The sequence below is a fragment of the Solanum stenotomum genome, chromosome 4 (assembly GCF_019186545.1).
Source record: "Solanum stenotomum isolate F172 chromosome 4, ASM1918654v1, whole genome shotgun sequence".
NCBI classification, from domain to species: domain Eukaryota; kingdom Viridiplantae; phylum Streptophyta; class Magnoliopsida; order Solanales; family Solanaceae; genus Solanum; species Solanum stenotomum.
The window spans coordinates 802,198-815,834 of record NC_064285.1 but is presented as its reverse complement, the minus strand read 5'-3'; the positions used below and the strand labels follow the sequence as shown (position 1 = coordinate 815,834).

At 30.5% G+C, this 13,637-nt stretch overlaps 2 long non-coding RNA genes across 2 annotated transcripts; both read left to right on the top strand.

Moving 5' to 3' along the window:
- Positions 1 to 2,222: 2,222 nt before the first annotated feature.
- On the top strand, positions 2,223 to 3,146 carry LOC125862052 (uncharacterized). Its single transcript, XR_007446015.1, has 2 exons — positions 2,223 to 2,515; positions 2,836 to 3,146. It is a non-coding gene; the product is annotated as an uncharacterized LOC125862052 (long non-coding RNA).
- Positions 3,147 to 5,257: 2,111 nt separating this feature from the next.
- Positions 5,258 to 6,475, top strand: LOC125862053 (uncharacterized). Its single transcript, XR_007446016.1, has 2 exons — positions 5,258 to 5,354; positions 6,201 to 6,475. It is a non-coding gene; the product is annotated as an uncharacterized LOC125862053 (long non-coding RNA).
- Positions 6,476 to 13,637: the final 7,162 nt, after the last annotated feature.

The window sequence follows — 13,637 nt, the reverse complement described above, 5'->3', positions numbered from 1 at the left end:
GTAAAAATTAGGCAAATGACATAGTATAAGAAAGAAATTACTTCCTTTCCCTACTCTTTCATTAATTACCAAAAATCCCTTTTTTATTGTTTTTCGGATACATAATATAGCAGTGTGGATACTTAATATAGCAGCGCGGATACTTTAATTAATAACGCGGATACTTAATTAACGGGTGGATGCATAATATAGCAGCGTTGATACTTTAATTAATAACAGATGGATACTTAAATTATTAAGTTGTTAGCAGCATAGATACTTAATTAACGTGCGGATGCATAATATAGCAGCGTGGATACTTTAATTAATAGCGGGCGGATACTTAAACTAATAAAGTATCCGGTTAAGTTGAATTGGGGGAAAATAAGTGTTAAAGAATGACAAAAGTCCCACATCGGTGGTTAATGAGATGGGTGGACTCCTTATAAGGCTTGGGCAATCCTCCTCCCTTTGAGCTAGCTTTTGGGGTGTGAGTTAGGGAAATATTGAGAATAGGTAAAGAAGTGTTGTGTATTAAGTAATTTTTCCAATTTTTAAACGTTCACCATGTACACAATGTCGAATGAGGACTAAAAAATCCCGCACATGATCATGCAACCGATGGAAATAATAATCCGACGACGATATAAAAAAATACTGGAATTAACTACGAACGAACTTCCTCTAGTTCATGGAAGAGGCACCAACAACTTGCTATCATATATCTTTATGTACTTAATTATGTCTTTTACTTTCTTTTGATCGAGTTGAGTTTCATATTATAGTGTGGTTGATATGTTGTTGAATAACTCGTTGCTAATGTATTGGTGTTTAATTATAAAATTTGTCTTTTTTACGTTTTACCTGCTCCTTCTAAGCTTTATATTACTTGTAACAATAATGACATTTTGTTAAATATCGCACTAGTGTCGTTGATCTGTTATTGAATTTACTCGTTGCTAATCTAAATTTTGATATTTAATGTATTGTTATATTGTTTCTATTGATGTTTAATTATAGAGTAATACTATGACTCTAAGTATAAAAGATTAAGTGAGACAACTCTCAACTATCTAACTAACTCTCTATATATCTTAATCTGTGTCCTTCAAAATTTTCTATTTAAGATCATGTTCTCGGTAATCTAAAGTTATGTCTTGTTCTCTGTATTCACTTCTCCCATATACTTTTTCAACCTTCGTCTACCTAATATCATGTAACATAATCATCTAGCAACTATAAAATTTTCAGACAAAAGTTGTCATTTACGGATGGTCATGGTCATGTTATTAGCATAGAGAATTCAGAATTCTATTTTGCAAAAAAAAATCGTTCGAAAGTCATATTACCAAAATATTTATGGACTAACACACGAAAAAACATTCATGGGCTAACACACACAAAAAAACTTACAAAATCACTTAATTTCTATAAAATGGCTCATAAATGCCCAAAATACGTGCAAAACATGGTGAGACTTCACGTACTACTCCCCCAATTTCCTAAAGAGGTTTCGTAAAGGTTTTGCAAAAAAAATCATTTGGAAGCTATATCACCAAAATATTCATTGCCTAACATACACGAAAAATGAGAAAATTACCTAATTTCTGTAAAATTGGATTCTAAATGCCCAAAATACGTGCAAAAATGGTGAGCTTCACGTACTGCTCCCCCAACTCCCTACGGAAGATTTCGTAAAGGTTTTACAAAAAAAATCATCCAGAAGTCATTTCATCATAATATTCATGGGCTAACACACAAGTGAATAAACGATAACATATTATCGATGATCTTAGTAAACCGGTAGTCACAGTGGCGGATGTATGTTATGAATTAGGGGTGCTTAAGCACCCATTGCTTTTTGCAATAAACACTAATATTTGTTTGTAATATCCAATAATTTATTCAAATGTATTAACTAAGCACCCACTTTATATAGCAATTCTCAAACTAAAAATAATTGAGCACCCATGAAATAAAATTTCTGGATCCGCCACTGGGTAATCACATATCGATGAATTTTTTTCTTTTGTGGGATGTGGCCCTTCACTTGAACAATTACTAGTGATTTCTTTAATAAAAGTAAGTCATCATATTCTTGTATGCTTTACATATTAGCCGCCAAGAGAGAGAAAACAACATATATGGAACACTAGCAATAAATAATACTATATACAAGACTGCTCGGTGTATTAAGTTCTCGCTATGTGCAAAATTCATAAAAGAGTTGAGATCATAAGAGTCTAACTTTATATTTTTCACAAGTGACTGATTTTACAATTCAAATACGCGATTTTCAGTTCATATGACAACAAGTACTTTATCAGTTACATCAAATAATGCGTTCTATATTTAAACAATTTCAAAGGTCTATATATACTATTATATGTGTGTGACATTTCATAAATCAAGAAAATTCACTCACACAATTAGTTCTCTTCTTCCTCACAACCAAATAGTGTTAAAATGGCCAACAACAAGTTCCTATCTCACAAGCTTTCTTTCTTTTTTTGTTTTCTACTTGTGACACTCATTGGTAAGTAATAACTTCATCATGACTTCTAGAAAAACACATAAATAGTTATAAAATTTATCGACCTAATCCATAGCTAAATAAAATTAATATGAGATTTTTGTAATTTAGCTACGGAATTTATCTGTCGCTAATTCTTTGTATTCTAGTAAGTTTGGTTGATTTTCTTATAGATCGTCACTTAAGGATATATATAATTAAACTTATTAGTTCTTTTTTATTATGTGATAAAAGAAGTCTCGATGAACTATTTTTTGTAACGAAAAAGTTATTACGATTGAACTTAATTATCTCTACTAATATTTGTTGTTATTATGATGCAGTTAATTCATTTTGGTCATGGAACATTAAAGTGATGGCTTTACGAGACCTATCATTAGAAGTACAAGTGATTAAGCAGATTGTACTACCAAAATTGAGCTATGCTCACAAATGTTTTGATCAATGTGAAATTAATTTTGATTGCAGAAAATTGCAAGGCTGTGGGTATTGTCGAAAATCAAGTTATAAGTCAAAATTTAAGAGATGTTTGACTCCACGTTGACGGGTTTTTTGAAGGACGGGATTGGATTAGGAGCGTTTTTATTTCAATTCTTTTTTTGTTTGATAAGAAATGTGAGTGTGTTTTTTTTGTACCTCTAGTCTATTAGAATGATTAAAAAGAAATGCGAACTTACTTCTTATTTTTGTGTAATGGGATCTCTTCCCTTTATAACTAAGATAGATCGATGAACTCATGATTTTGATGTAAATTTTATCCTAATTTTAACTAATATCCATTATCAAATACTGAATAAATTTAATTTCAAATTTTATTATATCGAGATAACTCTTAGTCCCATAATCAAGATCTAAATATGATGTAGGTTTATGTAGCCTTGTCAACCTCTTAATTAGTAAAGAAGAACTCACATGTATACTTAATTAATCACTATAGAGATTTTTGGTTAATTAATTAATATGATAATATGCAATAGAGAACTACATGTGCTAGATGCAATATGAAAATATAAAGATTAATTAAAGATGGAAGGATAGTCAAAGTAATTAATTATAGTGACTTAATGATAATGAGAGATAGGGGTGTTCACGGATCGGTTTGGATCGGTTATTGGTCAAATCAAAACCAAATCAACTTAATCGGTTTTAAAATTATCAAAACCAAACCAAACCAAATATAATATAGATTTATCGGTTTGGTGGTTATCAGTTTCAGTTTGGTTTGGTTCGGTTATTCGGTTATTAACCATACACAAAAATAAAAGAAACAATTCATTCAAAATGTGAAAAAGTGACAACAATTCATTCAAAACAAAAAATAGTTAGAATGACTTAAATTACCGAACTTTCGATCACTGAATTTACTATCAATAAAGCTTTAAAATTCACTATATTGGCCTAGAAGGAAGAGACAATAACATTTTCAGTCTCACATAGAATTGTCATAGACACTCATATACATGAAATCAATAAGATAAATGTTTTCACCTTGGGCATTCTTGCTTTCAATAACTAAAGTATAAAGAATTTTTAATGAAAACATATATAAGATCTTCAAAATTGTTTATAAAACAATATATTAAGTATGTATATAATTTATCGGTTCGGTTCGGTTATTTCTTTGGTTTTTTCGAATAAAACCATAACCAAACAAAATACTACTGGTTTTCAAAAATCTAAAACCAAACCAAACCAAACCCAAATAAAATCGATTTTATTTTATTTTATTGGTTTGGTTTTTCGGTTTGGATCGATTTTTATCCAAACCATGAACACCCCTAATGAGAGATATTCCTTCTATCGAATACGATTTTTCACAAAAATATGTTAATATGTAATTTATGAAATCGAGTTTGACTGATTCAAGAATATTTTAAGATTATAATGTTGAACGATCTTCAGTTTCATAGAGTAACTAAAGTTTAAATAGAAATACATTAGATATGTGAGATATTAATTTATTTTGAAATTCATGATTTTAAAAATATATATTTAAATATGTCATAATAAATTATTTCTTTTATGGAAATATATTTATGCATTATTTTTTTTATTAAAATAAATAGATAAGAAAATAGTGTCAAATAGGAACGAATAATGTGTAATATAATAATGTATTTTTATGGATCAGAAAAGGTGGCCCTTAAAATATTATATTTTTTAAAAACTGAATTTGCGGAAGTGACATACAACTTGTGCTATACTATGGGCGGATTTTATTTTTATTTTTTAAAATTTTGATTAAGTTCAATATATATATTAAAATTTGATTAAATTTATATTTATGTTGAAAAACTTCATATTAGGAATATAGTGGCTCTAACAAATACAACTTTCATATTAATTTTGATTATGTTCAAACTATTAATGGAAAAGTATATTTATAAAGCTTCTTTAAAGCATAAATATTGAAATTTCAAAAAATATCATCGATATAAAATAGACACACAACAAAAAAGTTTAAAATTTTAAAAATGTTCTTAACATGAAAAAATATGTCGATGAAGAGATGCCTATTTTTGTAATTAGTTATTACTTGATATAAAAATAAAGTGCTATAATTTTGTAACAAACATTAATTCTTATTTGAATAATAATAAAAATGAGTCCTTTTTTGAATGCTTTATAAAATAGCAGCCAGAGAGAGAATGCACATGGGACACTAGCAATGAATAATTTTTATATATATATTTTTTAAATTAAAAAATTATAAATAAAAGCTATATATATGACCTTTTATCAAGCAAGAAAATGAACTCAACACAATTTAGCTTTTCAAACTCTATAAATATGGCTAACAAGTTCTCTTTCTTTTTTTGTGTTCTCCTTGTGACATTGGTTGGTAAGTGATTTTCTATATTCGTAGTCTGTTTGATCAAATTTTTAAAATTTTAATTTTCTTTAAAAGTGTTTTTTTTGTTAGAATATATTTTTGGAGAACGATAAGATGTGTTCAACTAATTGCTTAGAAAAATATTTTTGTTAATTTTAAAACATAATTTATATTTTGATCAAATTTTCAAAAAGTAGTACCCCTTCCCCCTCCCCCCCTGCCCCAATCATCAACCACTTTATCGTCTAAAATAAGCACTTTCTTATAAAGATAAATATCTTTAGCTTATCGCTTATCTGAAATTTGGTCAAATAAAATATTAGTCTCTTTAATACGTTTACTTTGATAAAAATTATAACTTATTAGATTCATTGTTTATGTTTTATAATTGATATTATTCCTAGATTATATACTAACTATGAACGATTATTCACATAATATAGGGAAAATGCATAAGTACCCCCAGCCTATAACCCGAAATCTCAGAGACACACCTAACCTTTACTAAGGTCCTATTATCCCCCTGAACTTATTTTATATGTAATATTCTACCCCTTTTTGGCCTACGTGGCACTATCTTGTGGGCCCAGCGCATGTTGACATTTTTTTCGAGGATAGTGCCACGTAGGTTGAAAAGGGGTAGAATATTATAGATAAATTAAGTTCGGGGGGTAATAGGACCTTAGTAAAGGTTAGGTGTGTCTCTGGGATTTCGGGCATAGGTTGGGGGTACTTATGCATTTTCCCCATAATATATATAGATTATAAAGATATTATATATTTAGATGCTATTTATCTATAATCATTTCTCTCTACTTACATTAATTTTGACTGATTTCATGTTATATTATGCAGTCGATTCATTTTGGTCTTCGAATATACAAGTGATGGCTTTACGATACATACCTTTAGAAGTACAAGAAATTGAGCAGATTGTACTACCAAAACTTGCCAATAAAAAGGGATGTTACACTCTTTGTTCATCAGATGCAAATTGCAATTACAAAGGTTCAGAGTGTAGACAATGTCGAACAGCTCATAATCATTATGATATTACAAAAAGATGTTATCAAAGGATTTAATTTTAATATCATATAATAAAATTAATTACTATTTTTTTTATGGTCTCATTTCTTTTTTATTATGAATAAATATATGTAATGAGTACTAAAACTCCTAAGTTTGTAATAATGTGCTATTTGTATTCTTCATGAGTACGTTATTTGATTTTCTTAATAAAGAGTACTGATCTAGAGATTAAAAGAACATTTTTCTTGTTTCTGCTTCTAGTTTTATATATTTCATCGATAATATTTATATTCGATATCTATATTGAAGTTGACTAAATTTAAATTTATGTAAAAAATATCACGTTAAAGGTTAAATTACTATCTAGCTTAAAATGATTTTATACTCAAAATTTGAATCCAAAATCTATCGGCCAGAGATTATATATGAGATTCTATCGTTTACCTTGCGTGTATTTATTCCTTTAAGGTTATATCTTATAACATTGCAATCAAATTCATTAGATATGTTCTTTTTCTTCGAACCGATTTAACAAAAAATCAGATAAAAGATGAAAAAGTACTTACGATAACAAAAAGTTACACGAATTAAAGAAAAACAAACAAAACAAGATTGTAATTAGGTTAATTAAAAGTTAAAACCATAGTAAGTTTACAAAACATTATTAATTACTATTACATTCCTAATTAATAGCATAGTTAAAAGGTGAAAAGTGAATCAATTCCTTTTTTTTCTCCCAAGATTTTATCACTAATTCAGCATCATATACTTTCACAATTCCCAAGGTAAATGTTGAGATTTTAAGGTAATATTTAATCCCAGAAACAACTTGTGTTTCTGCCTCTAAAACCTCAACAAAATTCAACAACTCAGCATTGTCCTTCTGCATTAGCTGATTGTACTTCCTTAAACTATGGTTGTACTCTTCCACACAATACTTTCCTAATTCTTGAATTTTTTTGTTTGTTTTCACATCTTTGATTGGAGTTCTTCCTCCAACTTTTCTTCCAAGAATTTTTGATGGGGTTGAAGAAAATGTTGTTATTATGAAGAGAGTGATGAGTAGGGAAATTGTTTTTGTGGATTTTGTCATATTTTTTTGGAGGTTTAGAATTTGATGGAATTGTTTTTGGGAGATGAAGTGAAGAGCGGAAGGATTTATATAGGGTTTTACAATAGTGGTGGAGATCTCAGTAGCGGTATCAGAAATTTTATAAAGAGTGTCCTGAAATAGCACAACAAAAGTTTTTTTTCAAAAAGTAGAACTAGTAAGATTCAAACATGTGAGCACTACCTCATTCCAAACATTTGAAACCACTACGCTACAAACTTGTTGTGTTAAGGATGTCCAAAATATGTTATTTAATCATTTCATATATCATTTTACTTGTATATATGATATTTTTTTCTGACGAATGGTACCTATATATTGAACACCATGGTAACCATGTAGCTATGCCATTGTCTCGACATAGTTTAACTTGACACAAAATTTACTATTTAAATATCTTGTAATTTTATTTTATTTTGAAATTATGATTTAAAATATGTATAATAACATTTGTTTATATTATTTTTTTTGAAAATTATGATTTTAAGATTTTTCTTTCGTTTTACTTGTCTACTTTAGACTTTATACTCCTCTAAAAAACAATGATTGATATGAGTATTTTGTTATAATAGTACTCATATTATATGATATTTAGAGTTAGGTCTTGAAACAAGATTTGAAAATCAAATAATTAATGCTAAGAGTAAAATACAAAAAAATATCATTATATATATATTTTTTGATATATTAAAAGTAACACGTATATATAAAATGATAATGTTTTCTTAAAATAATAAACCACTATAAGTGAACTAAAAAAATATATTATAGTGTATTTTTCTACTTTATTAGAGTATGCATATATTTTATCCTCTTCAAATTCTACTTGAGCGACTCTGTATTAGGCAAATTTGATATGACGAATTTAACTATGAAGACATTGTACCTTCATTTACGAGATACCATCACTTGTTGCATCAACTCAATCACTCATACGATTAATAAAGTTAATATTATTTAGAATATTGGTGTAGATACACGTAATGAAATTTTGGGTATGGTGGACACATTTACGAGATGCCGCGTTCTCTGATAACACTGTGGAAACAAGACAAAATTGTTTTGTTTGCTTCATGTCACTAGATAATCTTGAAACCAAGATAATATATATCAAACCAATAAAAAAAAATTAAAGATTTATAATTATTTAAATTTTGAGAATCAGATGAATCTTGATTGATTTTATTTTATAAATGCACCCATATCTCTTCCGCCACAAATTCCTATAAAAGTCGCCGCAAAAAGACTATTTTGGTGGCAACTAAAATCGCCGCTAATTTCTATAAAAGTCGCCTCAAAAAGTATGTATTAGTGGCAACTAAAACCGCCGCTTATTACTATAAAAAAAAGTCGCAGCAAAAAGTATGTATCAGTGGAAACTAAATCCGCCGCAAAAAGAAAGTAGTAGTCGCAACTAAAACCGCCACTAATTCCTGAAAAAGTCGCCGCAAAAAGACTGTTTTAGTGGCAACTAAAACCGCCACTAATTCCAATAAAAGTTGCCAACAAAAGAATGTATTAGTGGCAACTAGATCCGCCGCTAATTTCTATAAAAGTCGCCGCAAAAGTATGTATTAGTGGCAATTAAAATCGCCGCTAATTACCATAAAAGTCGCCGCAAAAAGAAAGTATGAGTCCCAACTAAAACCGCCACTAATTCCTATAAAAGTTGCCACAAAAAGAGTGTATTAGTGGCAACTAAAATCGCCACAAAAAGTGTGTATTAGTAGCAATTAAAACCGCCACCAATTCCCATAAAAGTCGCCGCAAAGTCGCCGCAAATAGACTGTTTTAGTGGCAACTAAAACCGCCGCTAAATGCTACGAATGTCGCCGCAGTAAGTGAGTATTTGTGGCAACTAAAACCGCCACTTATTTCCATAAAAGACGCCACAAAAAGTATGTATTAGTGGCAACTAATGCCGCCACTAACAAAAANTAACTGCCCACTTAGTCAACTCAATCAAAAAATACCCTTCTCCCGTACCATAAAAAGAGGGAAAAAATAATTCAAACTTTCTAATGTCAAGATTATAGCTCAACAAATACCAAGAACGTAAAAAAAATAGATTTTTCAAGAAGATATTTATAAGTAACTTATAAATTCGAAACTAAAAATTATAAATCGGTAACACTTAACTTTTGACCCTTTTTTTGGGGTGTGTTTTCAGCCTAAAACTTTTTGCGTTTACAAATACTTTTAAAACTTAAAAAAAAAAACAAAAAAAAAAGAAGCTAAAAATCACTTAAAATAAGCTAATTCAAATACACTTATTTAATTTTTCTACATAAAATAAATAAATATTAATTAAGAGAAATGAATATACCTTGAAGGGTTCATGGGAGGTGAGTGAAAGATGGTATTTTTGCTGATTAGTTTCTATAGATTGGAATTTTGAGGAGAAAAAAACAAAAAGGTTTTGGTTGCTTTTTGGTATCAAAGTGAGGGAGAATGGTTTAGAGATGGAAAAAAAATGGAGAGACAACAAGAAATTAGTATGACATGGTGGGTGAGGGATTATTTTTAATAAAAAATGTGTGGGACTAAAATAACTAATAAAAATAAGTTATAAAGAAAAATTATATTTTTTAGAAAAAAAAAACCATCCTTAGTTTTTTCCTCTTTCACCAGAACCTTCCCCCAAAACACCATACGTTGCAACTTGCAATTGAAAAATGGTGATGGGAGCTTTCTGTTAAAGAAGAAGAAGATATAAAATCTTTTCTTTTTTTTGCTAAAAAATTATCCTTTTCACGGTCATACACTTTGCTATGTCAGCAAAAAGGGTTGAATGTGTTCAAGTGTCTTAGTTAAGGACTTAAGCCTTAAATAAAAAAATTGAAAATTATCTTCATTTATCTTATAGTTTCAGATCTATACCAATGTTCTATCACAAAGTCTCCATTTTTTCCAATTCTCCTAACTGGTGGACTGGTAATTTATGATTTCATTATCTATAATTGAGATGCAAATTTTTTTTGAATAAGTATCCTACATCTAATTAAAGTGATGATTTGGAGTTGAATAATTAAAAATTTAATATAAGAAAAATAGAAAATCATAATTTTGGATATTCTAGAGTCTTTTAGTGAAAGAAAAAAAGTTGACGCATTTCTGAGTCTTAGCACTTTCAGTTATGTGATTATCGAAAGATTTTAATTATGAGAAAGATTTGATATGATGGGGAAATTCTTCAAATAAGATAGGTAAAATGCTCTCTTCGAAAGATATATACACTACATCAAAAATGATATTTAGCAACAATTAGATAATGGTAATAGTTTGATTGCCGCTAAATATATATAGTTTTAGTGGTAATTAACACTCTTTGTAAATGTATCTAAAGCCNACTTTCCGATATGTTAAACTTCCCTAAAACTTCAATAGATAGTGTCATGCTCTTTACACGGGAACACAAATTCTGCGATATTTTCATTAACTTGCAGAGTTTCACAGATGAACCTAACATGCTGGATGTCACTCGAAAAATCCCAACTTTATTTCAAGATGCTGTTTTTGACCTTTCTCCACTGTACCTAACTGAGTACTTTGATCTCTATGCATCTGAGGTGCAAAACAAGATTTTGTTGACAAAGAGGAAATAAGAGCCAAATACTCCTTTCCTAAAATATCATTACAACTTTCAGCCAAGGTTGTTAGGGATATCATCCCTTCTGTGAAGATTCATGATCCATATTCACCTCTTTATGTTCCCGAAACAGTAGTGGAACATATAGAAGATGTTTCAAAGGAATTGAAATTGCTGCTAAATTTTGTCTGGTTTGTTGCAGAGAGGTTCATAGAGCCTCAGAGCCAACATCATGTTAATTTCTTCACTCATGTTTTAGCTGTGTCCGGCCACATATCAACGCTTATCTGGTTGTATTTACCAGACTTGGCTCCAGAGCAAATGAATGTTATGCTTTCTGATTTCTTGCGAATGAGGATTAAGCTGATTCAACCATGCATCCACAAGATCTATGTTGATGTCTTGCTATCTTTAAAGTCGACAATACAATCAGGATGGTGTACCAACATCGGAAGTGTGGATGCAGTTGACAGTGATGGCAGGTTTTTGGAGACCATCGTACACAATTTGGTGGAGGTGCCAACTAATAGTAACTCTAGTCAGAGAGTTGCTTTGAAGGATCACTTGGAAATCCTTCAAAAGATGCTCAACCTTTTGAGAGCCAATATCTTCCGTGTGCCAATATCTTTCCACAAGATCTATGTTGATGTCTTGCTATCTTTAAAGTCGACAATATTATTACAATCAGGATGGTATCCCAACATCCGAAATGAGGATGCAGTTGACAGCCAAGACAGGTTTTGGGAGACCATCCTACACAATTTGGTGGAGGTACCAACTAATAGCAACTCTAGTCAGAGAGTTGCTTTGGAGGATCACTTGGAAATCCTTCAAAAGATGATTTTGAGAGCCAATATCTTCCGTGTGCCAATACAAGTTCGATGTCTTTATCACCAGAGAGAATAACAAGTCAGATTCAGGTACATAACTCATAAAATTAAACTACGAACATTCCAAGTATCATTATAGAACTCTGTGAATTCATTTCTTCTGTTTCTCTAACTTCCTTTTTTAAAGGTAAAAGTTTTTGAAATACCACCAAGGTTTGAAATGCTATTATGCACCTCGACTAATTCTATAGGTACCTACTACCTCCAAGCAACACAGCTACCAAATAACTCTGTCCAAGCCAGACTGAAGAAAAGAAATCACCTAGTGACTTCAGAAGAGACCCATGAGGTCTCAAGTTCAAATCCAGTACTGTCAAAAACACTATGCGATGGTGGGCAGAGTTACTAAGTACCTATGTTGGTGGGAGGTAGCAGGTACCCCTAGAATTACTCAAAAGTACGCACAAGCTAGCACAAATACCATGGTTAATTATTNTCATTATAGAACTCTGTGAATTCATTTCTTCTGTTTCTCTAACTTCCTTTTTTAAAGGTAAAAGTTTTTGAAATACCACCAAGGTTTGAAATGCTATTATGCACCTCGACTAATTCTATAGGTACCTACTACCTCCAAGCAACACAGCTACCAAATAACTCTGTCCAAGCCAGACTGAAGAAAAGAAATCACCTAGTGACTTCAGAAGAGACACATGAGATCTTAGGTTCAAATCCAGTAGAGGCAAAAACACTATGCGATGGTGGGCAGAGTTACTAGGTACCTATGTTGGTGGGAGAAAGCAGGTACCCCTAGAATTACTCAAAAGTGCGCACAAGCTAGCCCAAATACCATGGTTAATTATACCAAAAAAACAAAAAAAAAAATCACTGTGCTCTTACTTTCTGTTTGGGTATGTTGTTGTAGTACAACATTTTTGAGCAATTAACTCATTGGAACCTTTTCTTTTTTAACAGATAATGAAGACTAGAGGTGTATCAGGAGCTGTTTAGAAGATCAGTGTGTACTTCTTTTAGAAGCTTAATTAATAAATCATGTACTTTTGGTCTTGAATGTATTAACATTGAATCCATGTTGGACTATAGTTATTATATGAGTTATTTATAATATTTCTAGATTTCTTTTTCTTCTTACGTTAGTCCATTTACACTCATCTTTCATGCTATGGAAGGAGAACTTTGACGTAAGCAGTAAAGGTGTTGTCATGTAACTAGAAGGTCATGTACGAGTTCGACATGTGGAAAATACCTCTTGCAAAAAGTGAGAGCTTACTACATTAGGCTACCCTATTTTTGTACTCTTTTTGTATTCCTTCCAATGCTTGCCACTCAAACCCTATATCTTATCTCAGGGTCACGTCAAGTAGATTCCACTTTAGAGATAAGTTTTTTATCTTAATCAATCAAAATAGATTAAGACCGTCAGAAGTTACTTAGTCTCACTCGAGAATTTAATCTCCTTAGTGTGACAAAGAGCCCATTCAATTGCATTTGTGCCAGCTCGAAAGGACGTACTACCATGATATCTAATGCTCTCTCAATGTCAATAGGGACTCAACAACTTTTGGTAAAATATAATAAAAGTAACGTCAATAGGATTCAACGACTTTTTGGTGAAATAAAATATATAAAAGTAAAGTAACTATTTCCTAAAATTATCCAATTTGTAGACCACAAGTTACCTTTGTCTATGAACCTTTTTTGTTAACTTTAATGAG